Here is a 26,837-nt window from a genome sequence, read left to right as displayed (position 1 = left end):
AGGGCTTAGGAGGACCTGGGAGGGCCTGCTGGCCTTTCCAGGTCAGAGGGGAGGCAGGGCCAGCTGACTTTAATCCCCGGGAAATCTCCCTGCCACTCAGAGCCTGGGAGAGCCAGGCCCAGCTGGTGAGAGGACAGACGACCTTGGGAGTGGAGTGGGGACCTCCCCCACCTCCCATAGTCACTGTTTCCTGTTTGTTAAGGCCTCCAGCTAAACTGGAAACACTCCATAGCAGGGACCCACCAGGGTTCAAATGCTGGCTCCACCCACGCAGGAGCCCTGTGCGACCTTGAGCAAGGCCATGGTCTCCAGCCTGAGACGTCTACACCCCTCATGCACATAGCCCAGCCATCTCTCGTTATGGGCTTTTGGCAGGTTTACAGGTCATATGGGCAGAGTGCCTGGTAGTGCCCGGTCTATAGTGCACCCAGAGTGGCTGTTATTATTACTGTTGGGCATACTTTTCACTGGTATACTTTTCATGATCGTCACTGGTTATAGCTGTAGCTCCCCCGAGGCTTGGGGAAATGTTATAGCCATTTTCTCGTTAGGGCCCTTGAGATGGGCAGGGCTGAAGTCAATACCCCGTTTTAAGATGAGGAAACTGAGGCCTGGGAAAGCTGTCTCGTCCAAGGATTGCATGAGAAGGCAGTGATACTGACTGAAAGAACCAAGCTTCCTGACTCACGGTCAGGTGCTCTTTTAAACTCAAAACTCTAAACACAGGAATGGCCCCTAAACTGCCGGTTCCCCAACGCCCAAGGCTGGACTCATGGCAGACATCACTAATCGACTGCAGCATTGGACAGGAGTTTCTCTTCTGAGGCTGGCGAAGGCTTCTCAATCCTCTTCAATGCAGAGCTCTGCTCAAGATGAGACTCATAGGGAACCATATGCACCCCCAAAGGGCTCGGGGTTCGAGTTCCCCTGCCAGCCCAAACTTACTGCATGACCTCAGGCAAGTATCTTTCCCTCTCTGAGCCTTCCAATCCCTAGAGATAAAAAAGGGACACAATTAATGGTTCCTGAGCTCTCAGAGGGGTCTTCCAGGTAGAAGGAATCCCCACTACTTCCTGGTTCCTATCCCAACTCTGTCCTCCTCCCAGATCCTCTAAACCTTCTCAAAATCCATCAACAAACTTCAATATAAAACCACTCTGCGTCAGTAACTGCGTAAGGTGCTAGAGACACTGTAGTGAGAAAAGGATCGAGAGTCTTTCCCAGAACAGGGTCCAGACAAGAAGACAGAAAATAACTCAATCCGTGAAGGCTCTGAGAGTTGCCAACAGTAGCCAGTGTTGGGTAGCGGAGAGCAAAAGGGAGACAGTAACTTCAGATGCAGTAGTCAGGGAGGGCTTCTCTGAGGAGGTGACATCTGAGCTGAGACTAGAAGTACAAGAATGAGCCAGCTATGCAAAGAGTGAAAGCAAGACTGTTGCGCCAGCCCTAGGAATGGCCACCCACGTGGCAACTTCAAGTGCCCCAGGGAAGGTCAGAGTAGCTAGATGGGGTGAGGGTGCCCCGCAAGTGGGGAGCGTGACAGGAGTCAGTCCTTGAGGCCACCTGAGCCCCTCTGCCCCACACCACGGCTTGCCCCTCCCCTGCCTCCTTGCCCCATCCCCCCCAAGGGCTCCAGGCACTGGGGGGCAGGGCAGGTGAATGACAAGGTTACCCGAGCTCCTTCTCCCCCCTTTTCTCTGGGAGAAGCATAAAGAGCTCTTTCTTTTCTGCTTATTAATAGCTCTGATTAAATTATCTCTGAAAAACCTACAGGGTGTGCACCAATGGGGGCTCGGCTCCCTCCAGGCGCTGGCCTAGATTATAGCAACCAGGGCAGGTGAGGCAACTGAGGGTGGGGTGGGAGGCTGAGGCAGGCCTCTCCCTGTCAGGATGCAAGCCCCTCCCTCCTCTCCCCAGCCCTGGACCCCACCCCAATGTGATCTGGTTCTGCTCTAGGGAATTGCCAGCTCCCCACATCTTTGCATCAGCCGAGCCCTCTGCCAGGAGCATCCTCAGCTCCCGCTGTGGCAACCTCTTGTCCATCAACTGCTCTGTGCTCCGCCCTCTCCCGGTACCCTGGACATCCCTGTTTGCTGCCTGCCTCCACCCCGTGAAGGTTCACTTCCGCGTGGCAGATGTCTTGGTTGGAGCACTGCAAAATCCCCAGGGTCTAGCTCAATGTGATTTCTTGGTAAATAGAGAATGGATGAGGAATTCAACGCCCTCTGCCCCCGTCTTCTTGGGGCCTCTTGGGCCCCTGGCGGGAGCCAGTGTCCAGGGACCAACCTGCTGGTGGTGCCACAGACTACGGTCAACCCATGGACTGTGGCAAATCCATGGCAAATCTACGGCTCCATGGACTAGAGCAAATACATTGCTTCAGGTCACGTAATGCTGCTGTTGGACATGATCCAGAGCTAAGACTCTGACCTTGGGGAGGTAGGTTCACTGGGGAGGATTGAGAATGTGTATTTGGAGCATAAGTGGAAGCCAAAGCTGTGCATCTTATAGGGTGTTCACCTGCCTGGAGTATGTGAGAGGCACTGGGAAGATACCTCTTGGGCCGTACAGCTGCTTTTGAGCCTGCTGCTTCCTGAAATCCCATCATTCGCCCATCATGAATTCCTCAACATTCAGAGATGGGGGGATCTTTCCAGATCTTTTTTCCCCCAGTACTGGGATTAAGCCCAGATCTTTTTTTCCCCAGTCCTGGGGATTGAACTCGTTGGCTTTGCAATGAGTTACATCCCCAGCTCCATTCCTTTTAATTTTTTTTTTTACACAGGATCTTTCTAAATCACTAAGTTGCCCCGTCAGGGCTTGAACTTGGAATCTTCCTGCCTCAGCCTCCCAGAGTGCTAGAATTACAAGCATGGGTCATCATACCTGGTTCCTTTCAGGTCTGTTAAAGTCTTGTTTGTCAGCCTTGGTTGCACTTTGGAATCATGTGGGAACCTTGGGAAACCACTGATCTACCTCTGAGAGGTTGATAAGGAAACTGAGGTACAGAAAAGAAGAGAAACTTGTCCCTAAGATCACACACTGTCTATTGGAGGCTGGCACAGGATGTAATAAACCAAGACCAAGGGCTGTGGTTCTTGGGATCCAGTCCTGTCATTGGGTGACCTTGGGCAAGTCAGGTGGTCCTCCTCTGCTGTAAGATGTGGGTAGTATCCTATATACCTCACAAGTGTGCTAAGCCCATGTGATACAGATAGCACTGGACATTCCCCACCCAACATGTAGGAGGTGTCATGCCAGAGGGACCTACATGGAGAAACATCCCCAACTCTGGAAAGGCTGTAGAGTGCCCCACTGCCTCCTTCTCCCCTTCCTGCTTTTTCTCCCCTTCCAGGCTTTGGTTGTCTCTCTTTCCACCCTGTCCCAGGCTAGAATCTTGTCTCCCCACCTGCCCATGCCCTAGGTCCACCCAGCCAGTCACCAGAGCAACCTGCACTGACGTCAGGGGTGCTCTGGCAGCTGGCCTGCTGTGAAGCAGCTGGTGGCAGGATCACGTTTCCAGGTAGATCTCCACCCCCAGCCTTTCACTCAAATGGGGTGGGGCTGGGGAGACAGAGAAATAGAGCGAACACCAGGCTGCTGAGAACTGCACACAGCTGCTGCTTGGAGATTTGAAACAGGGCCAGCTCGTGCCCTAGATAAGGTGGCGGGTGGCCTACTTGGGCTGGACCTAAAGGTCCCTTTTAGGTGCCGCTCCCAGGTTCTGGATAGGGGTTGGCTGGCTCCTGAAAGTAGGCTAGGCCCAGGTTATAATCAGGGCATCTCCCAATATACACTCCCTTGCCCTCCAAAGCAGACCATTGTAGGCATTTATTGAGCACTTACAGTGTTCTTTTCATACATTCAGTTCAGTCTCACAGCAACCTTACGTGGTAGGAATTAAGATATTCTGTCCACCTATACTTCACAGATAAGAAACTGGGGCACAGAACTGGGAAGATAAATGGTCAAAGCCAGCAGCTAGAAAGGACAGTGCTGGAACCCCACCAGTTTCTGCGGGACTCCATGTCACAGGGATGGAGCCCAGTGTGGGGAAAGCAGATGTCTGGCTGCTGCTTTGTGTTTCTGTAAGGATCCTGGGGTTAGTTAGCCTAAAAAGCTGGCTCCCCAACTTGCTGGCTCGCCCAGGAATTGAGGGGACTGCTCCCTCAGACTCCATTTCCCGATCTGTGAATGGGAGCACTACACCAGCCACCCATAGGCTATCTTGCAGACCCAGTGAGAATTTGTCCAGCTGTTTAGAAAGAAAAGATAAGGTGCCGTATAGTTTGATGGATGCAGATTTGGCCCACAGGTTGATGTGAAATTGTGCCTCAGTTTCCCCATCTGGTTTTTTATTTGTTTTGCTTTGCTTGTTGTAGCACAGGGGATTGAACCCAGGGCCTTTACGTTGCATTCCCAGCCCTTTAAAAAAAATTTTTTTTTTTAATTTTGAGACAGAATCTCCCTAATTCCTGAAGTTTCCCAGGCTGGGCTTGAACTTGCTCCTGCTCTAGGCTCCCTCAAGATTACAGGCATATGCCAACACTCCTGGCTTCCCTGTCTGTTAATGGAAGAGAATATTGGTGCCCTTCTGGGTGTGGCATTTGTAGTTCCGGCACTTGGGAGGCTGAGTTAGGAGGATCTCTTGACTTTTGAGCCCAAGAGCCAACACCGGGCAGATTAGGAAGACCCCATCAACAGAGAGAAAGAGAAAGAGAAAGAGAGAGAGATAGAGACAGAGACAAAGATAGAGAGACAGAGAATATGAGTATTGGTATTTGCCTCCAATGAGCAGTAGCCTACAAAGAGTTCTACGTGTCACTGTTAGCTAGTGCTCTACAGATCTCAGCTGCAATGCCAAAACTCCATTGTCCAAAATATGCCTCAGTACAGAACATTCAGGACACTTCGCATTTCCTAATATCAGTTAGGAAATTAATAGAGCCTCTGTATCAGTCTTCTCATCTATAAAATGGGGGTGATAATACCTACCTCACATGGTTGTGAGGATTTGGTAAAGTATGTAATTCTAACAGCAAATATCCTAGTTACTGTTATCTTTGTTACTACCTTTTTTTCTTTTTGGTGCTGGGGATTGGACCCAGGGCCTTGAGCACCTGTTCTCTTCCACTGAGCTACATTCTTACTTTTTTGGTTATTATTTTTAACACATCTCTCATAGAGTTGTCGCCAAGATTAATTGAAATATGCAGATAATGCGCGTAGTACCATGCTTTAACGCAAGTATAACCTCAATAAATGATTGTGGGGTTTTCCGGTCCTTTCTCCAATACAGGGACTACAAGTACCATCATTCCCTGCGCCCCCAGTCGGGGCCCTTACGCCCAACGCTAGCGCATAGAATGCCGGGAGTTGCAGTCCTGAAGAGGCAGGCCCCGCCTGCCCCTGCTTGGGGGAGGAGGTAGGAGAGCCGCCCTGTCGGCCTTTGAATTTTGCCGCGAAAAGCGCGCGTGGCGGCCCTCGGCCCCGCCCCCTAAAGGACGCGGCGCCGCGTCACCCTGGTAACCGCCTTTCAGCCGCCTCTGATTGGGCTGGGATGAGGGGGGCGGGAAGGGGGCGAGACGCCGCGGAGGCTGCCGGCGCTCGCGCCTGTCAGTCGGGCCGGAGCGGAGCAGCGGGTAGGACAGCTGGGCCGGCAGCTCCGCGGAGAGGCTGCGCGCGCCGGCCGGGGAAGGCGGAGGGCCAGGCTCGCTGCTTGCGGGACACCGCGCAGTACCCGGGCGCGAGGCGAGGCGCCCGCGCGCGCAAGGTGGCGCGAGGCTGCGGCCCCGGGAGCCCCCGCGCGCCGCCTGGGGCCATGGGCGCGTGAGAGCCCAGGGCGCGCGCCTCCCCTGCTGCAGCTCCCAAGCTCGTACGCCGAAGGCACCGTCCCCTGGGCCATTCCTGCGTCGGTCCTGTGCCACCTGGACCTGCTGTTTCTCAGCGCGGAGGCCCCCGAGGCTGCATCCGAGCCTCCGCTGCCGCCGCCGCCGCTGCTTGCCGGCTTCCCCTCCCCCCACACCCGGGGCTCCGAGCAGGAGGAGGAGGGGCCGGTGCATTCTCGCTTCTGCTCTTTGCAACCTGCGGGGGCTGGTGCATGCCCAGCGAGAAGCCGGGGCCGCTGCAGGTGCGTGCAATCCCCGGAGAGGAAGACCACCCCACCCCCGAGCAAACCCGAAGGCTGCAAGCCGCGGGCGGGAGAGAGGAAGCAACAAAGACAGGCTGCAGCTGGGGCTGGTGAGAGGGGCCGCGGCCGCCGGGCTCCCAGCGCGGACGGAGAGGGCGCCCTGGGAGCGGCGCGGGCCTAGCTGCAGCCGTGAGCAGGGCCCCGAGGGGAGGCGCAGCGCCTCCCGCCGGACACGGCAAGCACTGGCTTCGGCGAGGATGCGCCGCCTGAGCGCCCGCGCTGCCCGCAGACCGGGTGAACGCGACCCCCGCTGAGCGGAAAAACCTCCCGACTTTGGACTTCGAGGTCCGGTGCCCGGATCGCCCTCATCGACAGCGCCCTTTCCCAACCGGAGAGAGGCATCGGTCTCCGAGAGGGGCTTCCTCAGGCAGCTTCTGCCTCCCCTACATGGCTGCGACCCCAGGAGCGGAGCGTCGTGGCCACTAAGACCTCGTGCCCTTCGACTGCTTGGCTGATTCGGTGAGTTGCGTGGGGCCGAGTCCAGGCTGGAGCTGGGGGCACCCCCTAGCGGCCGGGTAGCCTGGACTGAATATGAGGGTGCCCTCGATTGTTGAGGTCCCTGAGGCCGCAGTACCACTTGTCCACCCCATTTCCTCCCACACACAACTTGTTCGAACTGACTGGCCGGCTGGAGTGGAGGCTGAGGTCCTCGGTGGGTGTTCCGCGGAGCCCTTGGGCAGTGCGGAAGCCAGAGAAGAAAGGTCACCCCACCCGTAAATCTAACAAAGGTAGTGGCTCCAAAATCTGAAAATTTCTCGGGAACTCCGCGCCTTGAGAGAACCGGGGATGGGGACCCAGGATGGGATAGCGTTAAGGAGCTCCACAGTCGCTTCTGAAATCTCCAAGGGGCTTTGGAGCCAGAGGAGAATGTGGAGTCTAGACTATGCAGGTGGCGGTCCCTGGGACCAGACTGTAGCAAGATTCCCCCATTCCAGCCCGCGTTCCCACAAATAACTCGCAGGGACAACGTGTTCCTTGGTGAGGCCGCGGCGTGACGTCACTACCCTGCCTCTGACGTCACTGGGTTGCCGTGACAACGGGACTTGCTTTGACCCAAGGCTAGAGGGGGCAGGGCCGGATGCCTTTGCCTAGTGCAAGGGTGAAGGCTGACTCTCCCACCCCCCACTGCAGTCCTCTGACCTAAATCCTCAGCAGCCACATGCGGTGGGGGAGGGAGGCAATGCCAGCTGTCTCTGCTCGTGCGCCTCCCCCTAAAGACAGGTGTTCAGAACTTTGCCCAGGGAGCTTGGCAGCGCCTGGGACTCAGGACCCCCAGAGAGCAACTTTGTGCTTTCAAACGGGATGTTAAAGAGGAGACTTGCCTGAACCCCACTATACCCAGCCAGTAGGCTGAAGTTCCCAGCATCCCCAGACAGACAAACTGGCAGCTTCTTCTGCTCAGGAAAATGTGAATGACCCGCCCCCTGCCAGGGAATGTAGGGGGCCCCCTCCCCGGCTGTTCAATCCCGAGGTGAGGGGCCTTGGCCCACCCACAACCCCCGCCTGCCCCATCTTCCCTTTGGTATTTAAGATGATTTTGACAAGCACGGTATGATTGATGCTCATTAAGTGAGTGGGGGGCAAGTTAGTGCCAAGGCCTGAACTCGCTGCCTCTGCCAGAGGCTAGCTTTGATGGCAGAGGGCGCCAGCCCTGTCTTCCCCGGTACCTGGGAAGGCCCAGGGACTTCCCTACCCCCACCAGCCGGCATCCTGCTGCTGGCTCTGTGATTCTTCTTCTAAGCCCCTTCCAGCAGTTACTGCCAGTGTCAGATGTGGGTGAAACTGCTGTCATCACATTTCTAGGAAAAGGTTCGAAAACCATGTCATTGCTTCAGTGGTGTGGGGCAGGGGGTGGTTCTGAGAAGCCAGGCCACAGTCTCTCTGCAGTGAGCTTTTTCTGCTGTCATCCTACCAGACTCTCCAGCTAGATTAACAGGTATAATAAATATCAGTGGAGCTGCTTTTGGGGGCTTGGCAGGGAGATGATATTTCCAGCTGAAATGGTGTTGTTAAACACCAGCTTCTGAGGACAGTGGAACAACAGCAGATTGGGGGAGAACCTGGGGATGTGGACAGAAGGGCTGTTTGCACTGCTTCTCAACGCTTCCCAGTTTAGAAACAAACTCGGAGTGCGCGCCAGATCCACAAACACAGGCGGTTGGAGGCCCTCTGTGGAGTATTTACACTTCCTCAGCCAAGGCGGAGGGAAGGGCTGTAAGAATTGGGCAATTCCTTCTGTTCCTTTCCCTTGGCTCTCAGGGCTTGGCAGTCAGTGCCAGACGCTGAGCAGGGGGGAGTGTCAGCTTACCCAGCGTCTCCCTGTGTGCCAGGCATTTTGCAGGGTCCTAGTTACTCCTTAGAGTGGCTCGTGTTCTCTCACCCATATTATAGATAGGGAAATTGAGGCTCAAGTCAAGGAGGTGATGCTCAGCTGGGAAGCTACAGAGGTTTGGCACTGCATTGCACTGGCTTCAGAATTTCCAGGGCCTTCCTATTGCTTGTGTGGGCAGAGAAGTGGCACCCTGACTCACTGGACAAGGGTCCCTGCGCCAGTCAGGCACTGTAAGCTATGGAGTCTGGTCCCATTAGGATGCCTTGTCTGCGAAAAACCCAGGTTCCCTTTGCTTCCAGGACCCCAGGGGCAGCCTGCCGCCCCTAGCTAGCCCAGGGGCCCTCTGGGCAGGCACTCAGCCGGAGAGGGAGGCAGGAATGCAGTCGGGGTCTTGGCGCCTTTGGTAGATGTGGGCACAAGGGTTGGGAGGGTTGGGAGGCAGCAGGAAGGCGGCCCTGTGGATCTCACAAGGGACAAACACAGATGCACCAGACAGGAAACTGGGTGAGAAGGGAGTTCCAGGCAGGGGAGTGGCCAGAGTGGGCCAGAGGTGCTTGTGGGCCCTGGGGCCTGCTGTGCTGAATGGGGGAAGGGGTGGCCCTGAGCTGACAGGGGAGAGGATCAAATGGGGGCCCCTTCGTGGGGACAGTGACTGTGGACATCCCCTCTGGTCAGCAGGAGAGACCTCAGTTCTCTGGCTGTCTGGAATCCCCATCCTTCTCCCTTGTGTAATTAATTACAAGTAAGCCGCTCCATCCTGTGTCCCTGCGAGCCTCGTAGTTGCTCTGGCCTGGTGCTGGGTTGCTTAACCCTCTCGCTGAGGTACTGATGAAGTCTGTACTTTGGGTGTGAGGCTGATAGAGCCAGCGGCAAGAGTGGGTGGGGTGTGAGTCTTGACTCCCCACCTATCGCTTGCTGACTGTGTGACCTTGGGTGGGCAGCTTTGCCTCTCTGAGCCTGTTTCCTATCTATGACAAGGAGCTGCTAATAGCACCCACTGCCCAGGGTCGTGGGGAGGATCCGTGAGGGATTAGTGCAGGCTACAGTATACAGTAAGCACTTGATAAATGCACAGTTTCATGGCTACTGTTAGCCTCATGCTCTCCCAGCCCCTTGCAGCCAGAGGTAGAGGCCCCAGTGCCAGAGGAGGCGTCCCTGCCCTTACTGGTGCCCCTGCACCAGGACACCTACCCACGGGACCCCCACGTGGTGAGCACACGTGGCTCCCATCTGAGTTTGGGGGGGCTGGGGTCTGGTCAGGGGCCCCTCCCAACCTCCCTCCTGCCCCTCTGTCTTCCCTTCCTCCCCAGCCGGAGGAAGCGAGCTGCAGCTCATATTCATGAACCGTAATTCAATCAGGCGGTGATTCCTCTGGGCTCCAGCGGGGGTGAGAACGAGGAGGCGCGCACAAAAGGGCCGCTTTATTACCTCCCGCGGGCCGGGAATTGCTGCTCTCCCCCAGCAGCGGCCGGAGCCGCCTTTATTGTGTTAACCCATTTGCGTGTCAAGAGCTATTGTGCGCCTTCTCCGCCTGTGCGGTGCGGCCGCGGGAGGAGGGCTGCGCCGCCGCTGCCGGCCGGTCACCTCCGCGGGCGCCGCCCGCCGCCCTGATTGGTTGCTAAGTGATTTGCATCCAAGGTAATCACTTTTATCTCAGAAGGATGTCGACTATAATTATAAGCTACTGACATCTTTTGAAATCTGCCTAATGACTATTTTAGTCTGCCTGGGCTGGGGGTGGGGAGGGGGGCTCTGCAGAGGGGGGAGGCAGGGAAGGGGGATGGATTCCTTCCACCTGGACGGCTGATTCCTCAGTTGAAACATCTGAGTGCCTACTGCGCGCCATAGACAAAAGGCTGGGGGGCCGGCGCCGAGCTTGGCTTCCTGTGGGCGGAGTGAGTGCCATTTCAGAGATGGGGAAATGGAGGCCACCTGCCCAGAAGACCCAGCCGATAAATGGTGGCATCTGGGCCTCCCTGACCCCTAACCCATGCCCTGGCCACTTAGGGAACAGACAGAAATGAGGATAGGAACCTTCCAGGGTTTATGTCATAACCCAGAGACCTACAGGTGCTTTTGTGTGCCCATTTTATTAGAGAGGGAAGGGGACTGGGGCACAGCCAGGGAGTGACAGAAGAAGGAGGTGGGGTGTGGAGGCATGGGGAGTGAAGGGGGGGCGGGCCAGGGCTCCCATCTGAGGGCCCCCTCCTACTCCTGGGTTTCCACTGGGACAGCCTGGGGGGAGGGCACCCTGCTGCTGGCCACTGTTGGGGTGGCGAAGCTCTAGGGAGTCCCCTGGCCCCCAGCCTCCCTGGGGAGTAAGAGGTGTCCCCAGATAACTTGAACGCTGGCCCTAGGGCCAGGTCTGGAGGTGAGACCCTGCCAGTGTAAAACTGCAGCTGGGCCTGGAGGGCTTCAGGACGGAGTGGGGCTCCGAGGACTGAGTGGACCTTCCAAGCAGGGTAGGAATGGGGATGTCACTGGTTGGTGAACCCAGGGACATGGCCAGGAAAGGCAGAGGTAAAAGGGAGAGAAATAGAAGGATGTTAGGGCCTTGAGTGCTGAGCTAAGGACCGGAGGAAGAGTGAAGCCAGTGCAGGTGTGTGTTGGGGAGGGGGGCGTGATATAACCTGGGTGCTGTACAGGTCAGCGCGGGGCCTTCTACCTCTCGGACCTGAACTCCTACACCGTCACTGCTGTGTGTCCTCAGACAGGTCACTTTACCCCTCTGGCCTCAGTTTCCTCATTCAGTGAAGTCATAGCCTCTTTCCTACGGGTGGGAAGGGGCTGTCTGCAGAGGCTCCTGGACGCTCTGGGGACAGGCAGGACGGAAGGGCTTGCTGAGCCCGTCAGAGCTGAGTGAGGTAGGCCCGGCCCAGGCCAGCCACCCTGGCCCCGTAGCAAGCTGTGGTAGCAGCTGCAGCAGCTGTTTGGGGCCCTGGGAGCCCTGGCTATTGTGCAGAGGGCACAGAGGACAAAGGCCTGGGAGGTCAGAAGTGAGGCGTGGCTGGCTGTGAACAGGCTCCGGGGGATGGGGACTTAATGACACAGAACTTAATGACTCAGAGCCTGTGGGGAGAGGAGAAGGAGGACGGGAGGTCCCACCCGCTGGCCTGCTCAGGGGCAGGGGCTGCCCTGCCTCACACAGCCGGGGCTGGGCTACTGCAGGGGCAGAGGCGGCAGCTCCCCGATCGCAGGCCTGAGTTTGGAGCTTGGCCTCACACCTCAGCATCGGCGTGGCCTCGGTCTCCGAAGCCATCGGCAGGTTGAGGGTCGCCCCCTCTCTCCCCAGAGGGCAGCTGTGTGATTTGGTAGCAGCGAGAAGGAGTGGGCCGTGAACAGGAGCTTGAGCCTACTCTGTCCCTCCTGTCCTTAGAATGCTCCCTGCCAGGAGCTGGGGCCGCACATGAACAGGCCCTCGCTGCCTGGATAGGTGGTGAGCCCCGGAGCAGAGGCCGCAGGCACAGCCTCCATGGGGTTACTCACCGTGACACAGGCCTTCACCGTGTGCAGCCTCTGGGCCAGGAGCAGAGGACAGAGCGGAGACTGAGACTGACAAAGGCCTCTCCAAGCCTGCTAGGAAACCAGAGGCGGAAACTTAGAGTAGTACTTCCAGCTGGGGTAGCCAGGGAGGGTCCCTGGAGGGGAGGCACTTAGAATTGCTGGCTTGATGGACTTCCTTTTAAACACTTCTGCCTATTATGAAAATCACAGGATACTGTCTGTGTCTGCTGTGTGCTAGAGCAGGTTTCCTGCTCGGGCTTTTTGTTCTTTCGTTTGGTCCTCACGTCACTCTGTGAAGGGTGTTTTCATCCCCCTTGTGTAATGAAGAACCTGGAGCTCAGGAAGCGGAAGTGTCGTTAGGGCCTGGACCCTATGACAGGGCAGCAGAATCCCATTTGTTATCCACAGCAGCTTTGCCTCTCCTCCTCTGTAAGGGCCCTGGGCTGGGTGGGGCTGTCACGGGAGGGAGGATCCTTGGGCAAGCGCAGAGGGCACCCTGTCCTCCGCCAGCTGTGTCCTTTGTGAGCTGCAAGACCTTGAACAAGTCACCTCTCACCCCAGCCCAAAGTCAGCTGTGTCCTTCATAAAATGTCAAGGATGGCAAATCTGTGGCAGACTCAGCTTGCCTTACACCGCTGTGCCCTTGGCAGACTTTGCCAATCAATTGCTGCCCTCCTCCCCTGCTGAGCTCTTCCTGTAACCTTGGGTTCTTTCCAGGGCTCTGGGCAGGCAGCACCAATCAATCAGCAAGGCCTGTGAGCTGAAACCAGTTGCCTGTCTAGCCTTGCTGAGCTCAGGGGTCCCTTCCACATCTCCGTGTGGTTCAGAGGACCACAGTACCACAGCAGGAGACTCTGGGGGGCATCTTTGATACGGGTTGTTCTTCAGCCATAGAGCTGTCAAGGTATGAGGGTCGGTTTCCTTCTTCCAACTCTAGCACCTATAGTCTGGGACTTATTTACAGTCAGCATTTATTGAGCTCATCCAGAGAGCCAGATCACTCCGGAGCACGCTCATTCATCCAGCCACAAGGCACCTGCACATGCCTCTTGGCACCTCTAGGAAGACGACTCAGCCCATTTTCGAGATGAGGAAGCCGAGACTCAGAGCAGTTAAGCAGCGTATGTTCCTGCGCTTGCTGTGTGGCTGAGCAGACATTCAAACCCTGGTCTCACCGTCCATACCCTGGGGGTGGCAGGCAGGCAGAGCTGCCCTCCTGGACAAGATGTCGTTTGTTCTGGGGCCTTATAGGCCGGTGGGCTTTGACAGGCAGAGCTGAGAAGAGTGACCTTCTGAGTGAGGGAATAGCAGGCGAGGAAGCCCAGAGGGAGACAGAGTGTTTTGGTTGAGGCATAAGTACGTAGCCAGCTGTGGCTGGAATATGCAGAGAGCGGGGATTGTGGAAGGGGCCAGGGCTGGCTTTAGCACTTGGACTTTGCCTCCCTGCAGTAGGGAGCTGTGGCAGTTCTCTGAGCAGAGGAATGATGAGGTCCCTTCCAAGTGTCCTTGTTCAGCATCTCTGTGAACCCAGGGTGAGGGCATTTGGGGCTGCCTACTTCCCACTTTCTGGATGTTATTTTAGCACAGCATCTGGCAGATAGTAAGTAGGCATGCAAGAGGTATTTGTTGAATGAATAAATAAATGAATGAACGCTTGCTGGACTGAAATGCCCCCGACCCCACTGTGGAGGGCAGGTGCCAAGAGGAGAAAGAACAGAACCTTTCTCTGTCCAGGAGAAGCTGGATACCAGGCCTGGCGGTGAGGGCAGCAGAGAGGCCAGGCAGGTACCTGGGACGGGAGCTTCCCTCCCTGCCCCTGTTGCCTGTCCCTAAGGCCTCTCCTAGACTTTCCTGCCGGGTTGTCCGTGCCTCACCAGCCACGCCTGGCGGGCAGTGTGGGCTCAGTGCTTGGGGGGATGAAAGATGAAGGTTCGTGACCATTTTTTAACTCAATAAAGGGAGAGACAAGCTGCAGGCTGCAGGCCGGAGATATAATTAGTTCGCAGCAGTGGCGCTTTCTTGATTTAGCTTCTGAGAGAACAAGACAAGGATGTTATACCCAATTAGCAGTAACATCCAGGCAGCCTCAATAGGTGAGATAACAAGCTATTTTTATGACTTTCCTTTCCTGCTTGGAGGGGGCGGGGGGAAGGGGGTATCAGGGCCTTATTTCTTTTCATCAGGGAACAATTATTAGGGATCTCAGGATTTCCCAAAGCCAAATGATGCATTTGTGAACCCACACAAGCAGGCATTGCAGGGCAGCAGCAGCTGGGTGGCAGGCTGGCGTTTTGAGCCCAGGGGTCATAGGAGGGACACAGGACCCTCATCCCCTCTGTGGAAGCCCTGGGGAAGAGCTGCCAGATGCAGAGCCCATTGGTTTGGCAGGGAAGCTCAGATCCTTGCGAGTCTTAGTACCTGCCTTGATTTCCCTCCGTGCCTTCAAAGGGATGTAAGGAGGCCAGCCAGGTCCTTTGGGGGTGAGGAGGGAGCCAGCTCTGGCCCTTGGCAGTCCTTCCTGGCATCACCTTCCATCCCCCTGTGCCAACTGGGCCAGAGGTTCTGGCTCCTTGTCCCTAAACCTGCTGATGCGCTCTGCCTTCTGGATCCCCACTACGACCCCCACCACATACCCGCCCCCTGCCTGTCCTGGGTCCCTGCTCCAGCCTCTGGCAGGACCTGAGTGGTGATTAGCTCCACTACTCTGCCCTCATTACCCCGCAGCCAGGGTACCCAGGCTGGCCAAGTCCTCCTGGGCAAGGAAGCCCGGCCAAACCCCACCCCAGCTGCCTGACTATTCCTTGGCTTCTGGTGAAGTCTGGGGGATGCCCAGAGCGGGATCTGGCACGGCTGCCTCGACACCCTGCCACCCCTGGGCCCCAAGCCCAGAGCAGGTTCCTGGCCTCCGCCCATCCCCGCCCTGTCCCATGTCTCATCTCCGTCTCAGTGTGGTGCTTGCAGTTCAGACAACTGACAAATCCAGCCATGCAAAGTGGGAGTTTAATTGCAAACAGTTTTTATGGATCATGGGCCCATCTGTGCCACCATATGCAAAGGGAAAAAAAAAATCCCCCCTCTTTTTTCTTCCCCACCCCACTCCCAAACGAACTCCAATAAATAAATAAATAATTAAAATGCCAAGGTTCTTCTGGCTAGAGCCAAACATAGAGCTGGGACCCATCCTAGGGGCTTTCTGTGGGGTGGGCCCTGAGTGCCAAGAGATGCCAGCTGTTCCCGAGCCCACTGAGTTCTTTCACATCTCCTGGCCTTTGCACATGTGCCCTGCCTTGCCGGCCACCTGGCTGATGCTGTCTGCCTGGCTTCTGTTTGGCACTGAACAGCTCCTCACTGTGGGCATGGAAACGTGAGTGGGCGGTGTTGGAACCCCAAGGCCAAGGGGTCTTCACTCCCATTTCTACCTATCCCAGGCAGTGGAACCCCAGAGGATGGGGCTCCCACCCTCCTTCCCTGGGGTGCCTCTTGCCCTGGGGCCGTCCTGGCTCTGCACAGGAGCCCCCCTATGGACAGAAAGACCATCCATGGGGACTAGTAGTCAGCCCTTTTTTGGACCTTTGATGGGGCTTCCTCCTGGCTGGAGAGGGCAGATCTTAGGGGTTCTGCAAGAACTCACCACTCATGTCATCTGCCAAATCCTAGCTGGGTGACCTTGGGCTCTTTTGCCCCCCGCCCAGTACCTCAGTTTCTTCCTCTGTAAATTGGGGCTAATTGAAGGAGTACTGCACACACATGAGCAGCATGTGTTTGTCCTCTCTCTTCTGCCCTGGGGCTGTCTGTTGCCTAAGGGAGTTTCTGCAATGTTCTGGTTCCTGATCATGACACTCCCCATCTGCAGAACATATGAGTGAGTGAATGAACACAGGAACTGAGGGACAGGGAGTTGGAGGGCTTTTGGGCGAGGCAATGGGATACAGGCTCTTCGCTTGTGAGCAATTGGGGTTTTTAATCCCCTTCTCAGTGGAGTCCAGAAACTCCCCTGCACCCTCGGGGTTATGGACTCCATTCCATAGATGAGGAAAACTGAGGTTCAGAAAGAATGAGGGACTCTCCCTAGGTCATGCAGCTGAAGAGAGGCCAGAGGGCCGGAATCTGATCAGAGTGATTCTGTCTAACCGAGTGCCTGCCCCTCACAGTTCAGAAGAGACCGGTCACCCCAGAGCTGGAAAGGGACTTGGACAAGATCACACAGCGAGAAAATAGCAGCCTGCCTTGGTGGGCGTCCTTCTACCTGGTTTGTGCAGATGGAGAAACCGAAGCCCTCCAGCCTCGGTGAGGCCGGCACGTCCTCTGTCCCCTGCCTGAGTCTGTCCCCTGGGTCTGTGCCTGTGGGTTTCCCTTTCAGCTTTGTAAAGGAACAGCTCCTCTGTAGGTGCCTGCAGCCAGATCCTGAGCAGCTTCCAGCGCCCCAGGGCCTGGCACTTGGCACAGCCCTCCCGCAGCAGGTAGCTGGGAAAGTGGGGCCCGGGTTCCATGCCCTGAGACCTGGGTGAGCACAGGCCAGGCCCCAGGCAGCCTGTTCCCCGCCCGGCGGTGGTGATCACCAGCTCCCGTTGTAATCATTAAAACTATTAAGAGGAAATGTTCGCTTGAAGCAAATGTCAGCCGCCGAGTTGTGCTTTGTAAACGCTCACAATTAATGCCAATCAGGCCCGGAAAAAAGCCGGCCCGGAATCCTGTCTGTTTCGTCTCATTTGTCAGCTGGTGCCGCTCCATGTTGCACATTTTCATACAATTGCTATAAACATAAAAGGGAAACTCCACAGTGTGCCCGGGCGCCCGGATGGTGTGCGCCGGCTTAATTACTTGGTATTCTGCTGTTCACTTGGCCGCCCGGCGCAGGCGGGAGGGAGAGAGGGGGACTCTGTGGCAGGGCCATGGCTCCTAGGGGTCAGCCAGGAGGTGGATTAGGCTGGGAGCCTGGGCCTCCTGCCCCACCCTCTGCAGGCCACATGGACCCAGCGCAGAGGACACCTGAGAAACAAGGAAAAGCTGCTAAAAATTGTTTGCAAGCTCTTGAAATAGAAGAAAGGGGCCCAGAGTCCACCAGCCTTGGCTGTATATCCCAAGTCCATCTCCTAGAATGATTCTGATGGTTTGTTGTCACCTCCTGCATGCTGGGCTCTATGTCACCTACCAAGAGGGCTTCAGTGCCCCCATTTGGAGTTGGGGTAACAGCCCAGTGGGCAGGATGTCAGGCTTTCTGGGGCTGGGGCGATTTTCTCATGTGCTTGCTGCATAGATCCTTTGAGGGCGAGCCCCCTTTATCTACAGGGGAATGTGAGGCCCAGGGTCCTTCAGACAGGATTTGGACCCAGGAGCCCGGAACCATTGTGCTGTCCTGGCACAACCTGCCAGGGTGGCGGTGCGGCTGGAAGGAGATGATGTAGCTACAAGTCCTGGCACACAGTAGGTGTTGAATAAACAGTATCTGCTGTCATCCCACTGCCTGAAGTGGGGGTAGAAGGGGCTTCCTACCCTGGCCTCAAGATCAGCAGACGCAGATCTTGCTGGATGGAGAATGGGAATGGGGTGGTGTGTAGGGACTAGGCCCACCAGGTTTCAGAACAGGACGAGAGAAGGAGAGGCTGAGAACTGGCTTGTGAAGCCCCGGGAGGCTCCTGGTCACCATCCCTCCCCAAATTGCACACCAGGCCTCAGGTTGGCCTCTGTGAGCCCTCTGGCTGCCCAGAGGTTGGGCCTGTGACTGCCAGGGAGCGAGCCAACTCAGGATTACACAGTTGAGAGGCACAGGAACTGGAGGCAGATTCTCACCTGGGTGGTTATTGCTCTGAAGCCCTTCGTGCCTTCCTGGCCCCTCCCCATTGCGACCTGGACATGAAGCTGAGCCACACACTGTCTCCCCTCCCCAGAACCCTGCAGAGCTCTGTAGCTGTTGGGGGACAGGGTCTTCTGAGGCCAGGCTGGCTCAGCAGGGACACATCAGCTTTTGTGAAAGCTCGGGCCGGGTCAGGCCAGGCAGCCAGCAGAGTAGAGAGAGGGTGGTGCAGCCAGGCCGGCTGGGGACAAACGCTCAGAGTAGGAATAGAGGCCCCTTTGTGTGGCTCTTGGTGGGGGAGGGGGTGCTGCCAGCTGCCACCCCATGTGACCGGGGAGGCCGGAGCCCTCTATAGAAGTTTACCCACCACCCCTGGAGGACGGGCCAGGGAGCCGGTCATCTCCCCACTGCCTCCTCCCGCAGTTGTATGGCTTCCTTCCGTCCCTGGGGCTTCTGGCTGCTAGAAGAGCCTTGGCAGCCACTCACCTCATGTGCTGTGGGCCTACTGTGTGCCAGCACCGGGCCAAGCCTTCCACTGACCCTGCTGGTGAGCGGCAGTAGTTGCATGTTACAGATTAAGACTTTGAGGGCTTAATGCAGTGTGGTGCACAGTGGATCTTCAGTAAAATCTGAACCAAAGGTGCAGAACCAGCTTCAGAGACCTGCTCCCTCTCAGCCGGAGCAAGACACAGGTCAGTGACACGGCTGCCTGTCCAAGAATGAGGTCAGGGGCAGAACTCTGCCAAGCAGGGAGCTCCCACCCCAGCTCTGACTCTTGCCAAGGCTCGGCTGTGTCCCTGAAAACCCAGCCTGTGCCCTGAGTCCTGGTCAAGGGCCCAGGGTTCTAGAAGAGAAAAGTGCCTCTGGAAGTCAGGGGCTGGCTGAGGTCCCACAGCTGAGCCTCGGACTGCCCCACCCCGAAGCCCAAGCGCTTCTCCCGGGCAGAAAGCTCAGGTGCCCATGGGGCCAGGCAGGTAACACCGGGAACACAGCAGCTGCCCTTTGGCTTCGGAGAAACCTGGTCCTAGTGGTTCCAGAGCTGCAGGCTGGTTTGTTTTTCCAGGTGATCAGGCCATGAGAATTTTAGGTGGAATTTCAGTTTTATTGAGTTTTTTTCTTTTTAACCTTGGCAGCCACTTCACAGTTTTTCTAAATGCAGCCAACAGTGCAAGCAAAGAAAAGATATTTATGGGCAGGATTCGCACAGCCCAGCGATGTATTGCCTGGTTGACAGGGCATTTGTGGGAAGGGGGTCCCAGGGTGTCTCACCATCCCCACCCCCAGCCAGCTAGGGCCCTGGAACCCACCAGCATCTGCCAGAGCCCCTCCAAACGCCCCCAGCCACGCCTTTGCCGCCAGAGGCAGGAGGCAGAGCCCCAGCCCCTCGAGGGCGCCACCCAAATAGCTATAATCAGCAGCCTCGCCAAGACTTCAAACTCACCCAATTATCCTGTGAGGGAAAAAAAACACAAAATGAAAACAAATTAACATGTTTGCATAGAAGCCGCTGCAGCAACACACACAGAGGCGCGCGCGCACACAGCCGTGCATGCTGGCGCATGCCCCAGCAGGGCTGGGAGACATCGCTGCCGCCCCTTCCTCGGGCCTGGCACCCATCCGCTCCGAGGCGTGGGGCTGGGCCCAGTGACCAAAGTGTCCTGAAACCTGACTAGGCACAACCAAACACCACCCACTTTCTCCTCCTTTTCTTCTTTTCTCCTCTTCCTTCCTTCCTTCTTCCGTTCCTTCCTTCCTTCCTCCTTTTCCTCCTTCCTCTTCCCCCTGCCTCCCTGCCTGCCTGCCTTCTCTTCCCTCCCTCGCTGCTGTGCAGGGGATGGAACCCAGGGCTTTGTGCATGCTGAGTAAGTCCTCTGCCACTGAACTCCACTCCCAGCTCATCTTTTCTTTTTTGTTTTCAGTGTAATAAACACATATTCATCGTGTGCCAGAATTCCTCCTCACTGATCCAGGTATATAATGAATCCCTTTGTATCGATGGGGAAACCCAAGCACAGAGAGGTTAGTCAGCCTGGACGAGGCTGCACAGCTGATGAAAGGAAGAGCTGCTGGGGCTTAAACACAGATTGGCCTGCGCCCAAGTCTGTGCAGTAACCACTTCCCTCCTGTGTGTGGGTGATCTGCCAAGGCTTCAGCCTACCCTTCAAGGCCTCTCCAGCCTCTGTTTGTTCCTCCGCCTCACACGATGGAGAGAGCCTACCTCTGCCCCTGCAGGAGGCTGTCTGCGTGGTTGTGGTCATGGGGCCAGTGAATGTGGGTTCAAGTCCCTGCTCTACCGGTTGTCTTTGGCCAGTGGCTTCCCCTCTCTGTGCCTTGGTTTCCTCTTCCAGAACCCTGGAATGATAATGATCCCTACCCCAGCGCGGTCAAGAGGATGCAGCGGGTCAGTGACTGGGAGGTGCTGCCTTTGGCATCTGCCCAAGTGGTTCTAGTAGCTCCCCACAGCCTGCCTTGTCAGACTCAGCAGCCCCTCTGGGCGTCTTAGGACTTGGTGCCGGGCACTGCTCTGGCTCTTGGTGCTCAAACAAGGGGCTCAGATGCTCCCCTTTCCATGAGCTGCCTGTTCTGGGCACAGCCCTCTCCTCTGGGCTCCGTGATGCTCTTTCTGACCCAGACTTGGGGGTCAGTGGGTATGTGCCTCGTCATCCCAAGCGTCTGGTTCTCCTCTGTGTCCCCCCAGCCTGCACTGCTGCAGGTGAGCTTTGGTGAAGGTGCGCCTTGGCGCCATCCCCTCCCTCTTCTTACCTGGGATGTTTGGGGCCTTGTGCCTGGGGGCGCCGGGAGAAAGTGCCGGTGTGAATTGGGGTTGGGGTGCTGGAGGCCAGGTGCTCCCAGCCTCCGCCCCCTGCTGCTGTGTGACTGTGGGCAGACCCCTTCGCCTCTCGGAGCCCTCACTGTCATCTCCAGCCGTAGTGAGAGCTGAGGCTGGGCGATGACCAGCCCCATGCTCGGAAGCCACTCCATCCAGTTTAGTCCTCACTGAGGTGGATGTTTCCAGTTCCATGCTTTGGATGGAGAAACGGGCCCTGAGGAAGTTGGTGATGTACTTGAGACAGCCCTGCTGGTGAGTTGCAGAGCTGTAACCTGAACTCAGCTTGGCTTTGTTCTTTCTAGAGGCCGCCTCCCGGGACCAAAGGGGCAGTGCCTTGTGGGTTGGAGAGTGAGACCCTTAGGACCCTGCGGTGGTGGTGGCCCCTTTGGTGCCAGCCTCTCAGGGCCCACTGGGGATCCCAGCCCTCCCTCAGCGTGGCTGTGCCATGCTCTTTAGTGTGCAACAGACCAGGCCTCATGTCCAGCCGCCACCAGGACCAACCTTTTTCCAGTCTGAGCCTCTGCTTCTGCATGCCCAGCACAGAAAGCCTGGATGCTCACACCCCATGGGGTGGCCTAATACCCCTGCCCAGTCCTGGGGAGGCTTTCCCTCCTCTAGACGCTCCACGCCCCTGAGCCTCCATGGCCAGGCTGGGCGGAGCATTCACTGCTTCCTGGCCTGTTCCCCCTGACAGTAGGCCCAGGAGGGGACTCCTGCTCACTCACTCCTGCACTGCTGAGTGCTCACTCAGTTCTCTGGGGCCGGGTGTTCTAAGTGTGTGTTAAAAGAAAGCAGGAGACAGACCCACTAGGCATGGTGGCACACGCCTGTGATCCCAGCTGTCAGGAGGCTGAGGCAGGAGGATTGCAGTGAGTTCAAGGCCAGTCTGGGCTACATAGTAAGTTCAATTCAAGGCCAGCCTTGACTACATAGTGAGATCCTGTCTGAAAAAACCAAAAAGAAACAGGAGAGACTCCAAGGGCTGGAGAGGACTGTGAGCTCTGGGTTACCAAGGAGCAGTGAGGAATAAAGGCCTGACAATCCCTCTGTTCACCTGGGGTTTATTGAGCATTTACTGTGTGCTTGGCCTGAGGTTCAATCTCTTCACTGCTGGGCTCCCCTGGGCTAGCTGCCCAGGCCCTCTGAATCCAGCCTCCCTGCACAAGGCTTTAGCAAGGGTCACAGTAAGATGACATTCAGTACTAGGTGCCTGAGAGCCCTGGTTGGGGTCTCCCCGTGCATAGGATAGGGTGGGAGCTGTGGATAGCAGGGTGGTCCCTCCTGGCAGCCTGCTGAGGTTCAGAAAAGAGAGGCCAGGGACTGGGCAGGAGTGAGAAGTAGGGGGAAGGTTCTTTTTCTCCCGCATTAGGAAAGTAATGTTCATCTTTTTGTGTTTGGAGATGACAAGGCTGGTGAAGAAAATGAAAGGAGCCGAGTGCTTGGTTTCCTGTGGGGAACTTTCTGCCCAGGTGCTGCACATCTGGGTGCCTGCTTGGCCTCACAAGCCCGGGGCCTGGCCAGAGGAAGGGCTCACTGCTCGCTGCCGTCAGCATGTCCTGTCCTGGGCTCCTGGGAGCCACCTGCCGCCTGCCCGCCCACCCAGCAGCCCACTGTCTGGCTCGTGGGGGTGCGGAGCAGCCGCTGTTCCGCACACATCTGATCCCGTCTTTTCCACATCAGATCATTTGTAACCGTCACCAGGCAATCGGCCCGTCGCTGATTCAATCTCCGCTTTGTGCTGTCACAGCCGTTTTTCTGCACTGGGCTGATTTTGAAAGGAGGCCCATCTTCCGGGCCTGGCCACTTTGCAGAAGTGGGGGAGGAGCGAGGGAGCTGTGTGTGTGTGTGTGTGTGTGTGTGTGTGTGTATACACACACAGGATGTACACACACACACATCCCACTGCCTCATCACCCAGAGTAGAATTTGAACTGCAGGGAGACAAGGGCCAGGCCTGCTACCTCCAGTCCCTCCCCAACCCCCACTCCCTGCCCACCTGTGGCACCTCTCGTGTGCCCCGAGTGCAAACGCAGTGGATTCTTGCCCTGCTGGGGAGGCACTCAGCATTCATCAGGCAGATCTCTAGGGTGCTCATGCTAGTAAAGGAAGGCAAGGTGAGGGGCTGATGGCAGGGCAGGAAGTACCAGCTTGACCTTGATCCAGAAGGGCCTGTGGGAGGAGGTAGTGTTTGAACTGAGGCCTGATGAGACAAAGCTGCCAGGGGAATGCTGCGGGCAGGTGGGGACGTGCTGGGGACCGTGTAGCCGTGCACCCTGCGCAGGTGGTGATGAGCCCTCACAGTGAGGCAAGTATGAGCTGAGATGTCCCGTCTGTGTACAGACCACCCCGGATTCCAAATATGCCGTGTGAAAAGAACATAAACTGTCTCTTTGGTAATTCTTGAGTCTGTGTCCCATCCTGAGATGGTAACTATTTAAGATCTAGTGGACTAAATAAGATATATTATTAAACTTAATCTCCTCTGTGGCTACTAGAAAATTGGCACTTACACACACAGCTTGTATCACCACCTACTTCTGTTGGACAGTGCTGGTGTTTAATATTGAGGTAGTGTCAAAACCATAGATGCAAAGGTCAGACTGAGGTTGTCCTGTTGGAGGACCAGAAAGAAACCCAGTGAGACCGAGCAATGTTAGCAAGGGGGTAGGGGCAGTGCAGATAGGGGTGGGGAAGAGGTTGCCGTGTGGCCTCCAGGTGTACTGTTAGAAATGCCATAGAAGCCAATAGAGAAGTTTCGAGTGGGGAGGGGGTGGATTTCACGTGGAGAAGCCTGGCCTGGCCAAGCATCTGGAGAAGGGCTGGAGGCCAGGAGATGCTGGGGTCCTGGGCAGAGCGGGGCCCAGTTACAGAGATGTTGCTGCCAGGACCTGTTTATGGGTTGGCTAGGCTCAATCTGGCTCCCCGAAAGCTCCCGCTTCAAAGCTTCAGGGCATCAGCCCCCCTGCCTGCCGCACCCCCACTTCCTCCTCCCAGCTGCTGTTCCCGCTCTGGCCGGAAACTTACTTAGCCAAGCACCAGCCTTCCATCTCCAGGTGGTCCGGGGCTAAAATCCCTTTGAAACATTCCCAAGGTAACAGAAACAGAAGGGCTGCATGCTCATCGTAGAAGAATGAGAAATGCCGAGGAGCACAAAGGAGGAAAATGAAACTCTGCAGAGATAAACCCAGGCACACACTGGGCTGTGGCAGCTCCTGTGCCCAGGGCTTTGGACACCACGGTGCCCTGCGGCTGGATGACATGGAGGGGCCTCATCCCTGTAAGAGGGTCAGAGGCCCCCAGCTGGCAGCAGAAGTTGAGAGCTGGAGACCGGTCCGCTTCCAAGTGATGTGTGATTGGCTCTCGGAGGTTTAAAAACCAAATGGTGGAAGCTCCCCAATCCAGGTGTGGAATTGCTGAGCCAAGTGTTGGCATTGTCATTGAGCCCAAGTGTCCTATTTCCTGGCCCCTGCCCAGAAGGCTGCTCTCATTTCTGCCCCAGCCCCAGAAACATCTGTTGATCTTGGCTCGAGGCTACAGCCCTCACCAGCCACTTCTGTCTACCTCCCTTCTCCCATCACAACGCTTCACCTTCGAAGCACTTCTGGACCGCTCCCTCCCTGGTCCAGTCTGCCTCCTCCTCTCGGTGTCTGAATCCTCAGGCCCTGTGTGGCTCAGGCCCGCCTGGTCCTCGGGGCTTTTCTCCCCGCTGTGCCGTCCAGCCTGCCCGTGGCCCTGGACAGCCCCTCCAGCCTGCTTCCCCTTGAGTGTGACAGTGATCGTCATTCTCCCGATTGAGAGGTGGGTTAAATGAGGTGATGTCTGTAAAGTGCTGAGCCCATGGGGAACACTAAAAATAAAAACTAGCTCTATTATTGCTCTTACTATTAGATCTTCTTCTCTGTTACCTGGTTTAACCCTGAACTGTAGGTGTGGGGGCTTGGGGGATGGGTGGGACTGGGGGCTCTGAGCCGCTCACACTCCGCTTTTCTCACCTTTGCCTCTGCATCGTGTTCCTTCTCCAGGGGACCCCTTAGGCCCGGTGTCACCTGGCAACACCTCCACTTTGACTTCTGTTTACATGTTGCCCCTCCAGAAAGGCCCGTGCCTCCTCCAAAAATGCTGGGTTGAGAGGGGCGGCTTCTGCCAGGCTCCCTGGTGCCCACTGTGTCATCGTGGTACTGATACTTGGTTTCGATTCCCAGTTTCCTCCCACCTTTGCTGGCGGGTGATGGGCTGGAGACTTGACGGTGTGGGCCAGAACTAGGAGAGGGGAGATCCCCCCAGGGACAGTACAGTGTCCCCTCCCCAAAGTCCCCACCTTGAAATCCGACTCTCTGGGGAGGAGACTTTAGAAGGCGAGCAAAGGAGGGGTTTGTGATTCTGGATTCTGTCCCCACCCCCTCCCTGCCAGGACCCACCAGAGGCTCATTACAGGAGGATGGGCCTCGCCCACCCACTCCCTGGGAGCAGTCTCTGGTCTGTTGCCAATCTGATCGTTCCTCCATCCTGGAAGAGGGGCTTTTGAGCCATCTGCCGTGCCCTCCATCCCTGCTCTTCCCTGAGACTCGCCCTGCCTGGAAGCTGGGCCCCTGGCTGGCTTCTCCTGGAAGAGGTGCTGTCTGGTACTCAGCAGAGGTTCGCCCTCTGCAGCGCAAGCTCTCCCACCTCATCTGTAGTCTTCCCCAAGCCCCACGCTTGCCTGTTCAGTCTCAGCCCAGGACCCCTCCACTTGGCTATTTCCTGCTCACCTGTGGAGCATGAACCTAAATGATTATTGTGGCTCCAACTTGGGCAGCTGTCCCATGACCCTGGCACATACATGATAAGAAATGAACCCCTTTCTCAGATGAAGAAACTGAGGCTTAAAGAGATGGAGGGATTTGCCCAAAGCCAGATTTCAGGGGTTAAGCTGGGAATTATAGTCTAGTGATACAGATCAGGCACCTATCTCCACAGTCCAAATGGAATACTGTTGTTCTCTTTAGAAAACATCTGGAGTAGTGATGGCAAACCTATGGCACATGTGGTGAAGGTAGCTGTTCAGTATCATTCAAAGTTCTAAAAGGTTCTCCATCGCTGATCTGGTGTGACACCCCCAGGCCAGGTGGGCTGGCCCCATCCTGGCTTCCCTTCGTCTTTTTGCCTTGTTATACCACTGGCGCCTCCCACACCCCCAGAGTCAGTGGCTGCCTAGCATGTAGCATAGGACACACAGTAGGTGTTTGTCATGCGGTCCCCAGAGGTTGGAGTGCTGAAGAAGACAGGGTTAGTTCTTCTGGCAGCTGACATCACTAGGCTCTCCGATGGCCCCACCCGTTTCTTGAGCAGGCGCTAGGAGCTGGCCGTGGTGCTGAAGGGCACAGGGACAGCCGCCCGCTGCAGACCCCAGTCCTGTGTCCCAGTAGGACACTTCCTGAGCCCCACCTGTTGCCCACCCTGCCTTTGGGCCATGTTGTCCTGGGGCCTGCTATGCACAGGCACTGGAGACAGCATTGTGAAGCCGTGGAGGAAGGCTGGGCAGAGCCACGTCAGGGATCCGTTCACTGGACTACTTCACATGTGCTTATTACGCACCTTGTGTATTTAGAGGCCGTCTAGAATCTGTGACTGTAACTTTATTTTTTTCGTCTCCCCTATCGTCCAGAACTTCCAATATCTCTAGCTCTAGCACCCAGCCCTGAAGAACCTGGTAGTCAGGTAGAATCTTAAGGCGTGGAGACCCAGGAAAGGTGTGAGCAGAAAGGGTTGCATGAGGCAAACCGGCAGGTGTACAGGTGAGAGAGAGCCCGGTGTTGAGGGAGGCCCGCTGGAGGACTCAGGCTACCACTCAGAATTCGTGATTATCACTTTATCGCTTTGCTCTCCTCTTTGGCCCAGGGTTAGCAGCATCTCTGGCTCTAGTGTCCAAAACCAGACCCAGATGAGGCGGCAGAAACAGCAAGGGAGGACTAAAGAGGGATTTTGGGCCACACGGAGCTTAAGTAGAGGCAGGCAGTCTGCTGGGTGACCAGATTTGCATCTTAGAGGGACCTCTGGCCCGGGGTGGGGGTGGGGGTGGGGTGGGAGCGGATGCTGCAGTAATCCTGGCGGGAGATGAGACCTCCTGTTGAAGGGGGTGGTGCTGCCCCACTCCCAACCTTAAGAGAGAGTGAAAATCCTCTTCTGGTGCTGCGGCCCAAATGGCAGT

The 26,837-nt window shown here is 56.5% G+C and overlaps 1 protein-coding gene across 2 annotated transcripts in view; it reads left to right on the top strand.

Moving 5' to 3' along the window:
- The first annotated feature begins 6,571 nt into the window (after positions 1-6,571).
- Positions 6,572-26,837, top strand: part of Fam222a (family with sequence similarity 222, member A) — a 55,017-nt gene continuing 34,751 nt past the window's right edge. For both annotated transcript variants that reach the window (XR_001236314.1, XM_013520493.1), the window contains exon 1: positions 6,572-6,649. The gene's annotated coding sequence lies outside the window, so the exon portion shown is untranslated. The remainder of the gene's footprint in view (positions 6,650-26,837) is intronic.

Source organism: Chinchilla lanigera, unplaced genomic scaffold, assembly GCF_000276665.1.
Source record: "Chinchilla lanigera isolate Chin_1 unplaced genomic scaffold, ChiLan1.0 scaffold00054, whole genome shotgun sequence".
In the NCBI taxonomy this organism is placed as follows: Eukaryota; Metazoa; Chordata; class Mammalia; order Rodentia; family Chinchillidae; genus Chinchilla; species Chinchilla lanigera.
This window is presented reverse-complemented; position numbering and strand designations above follow the sequence as displayed.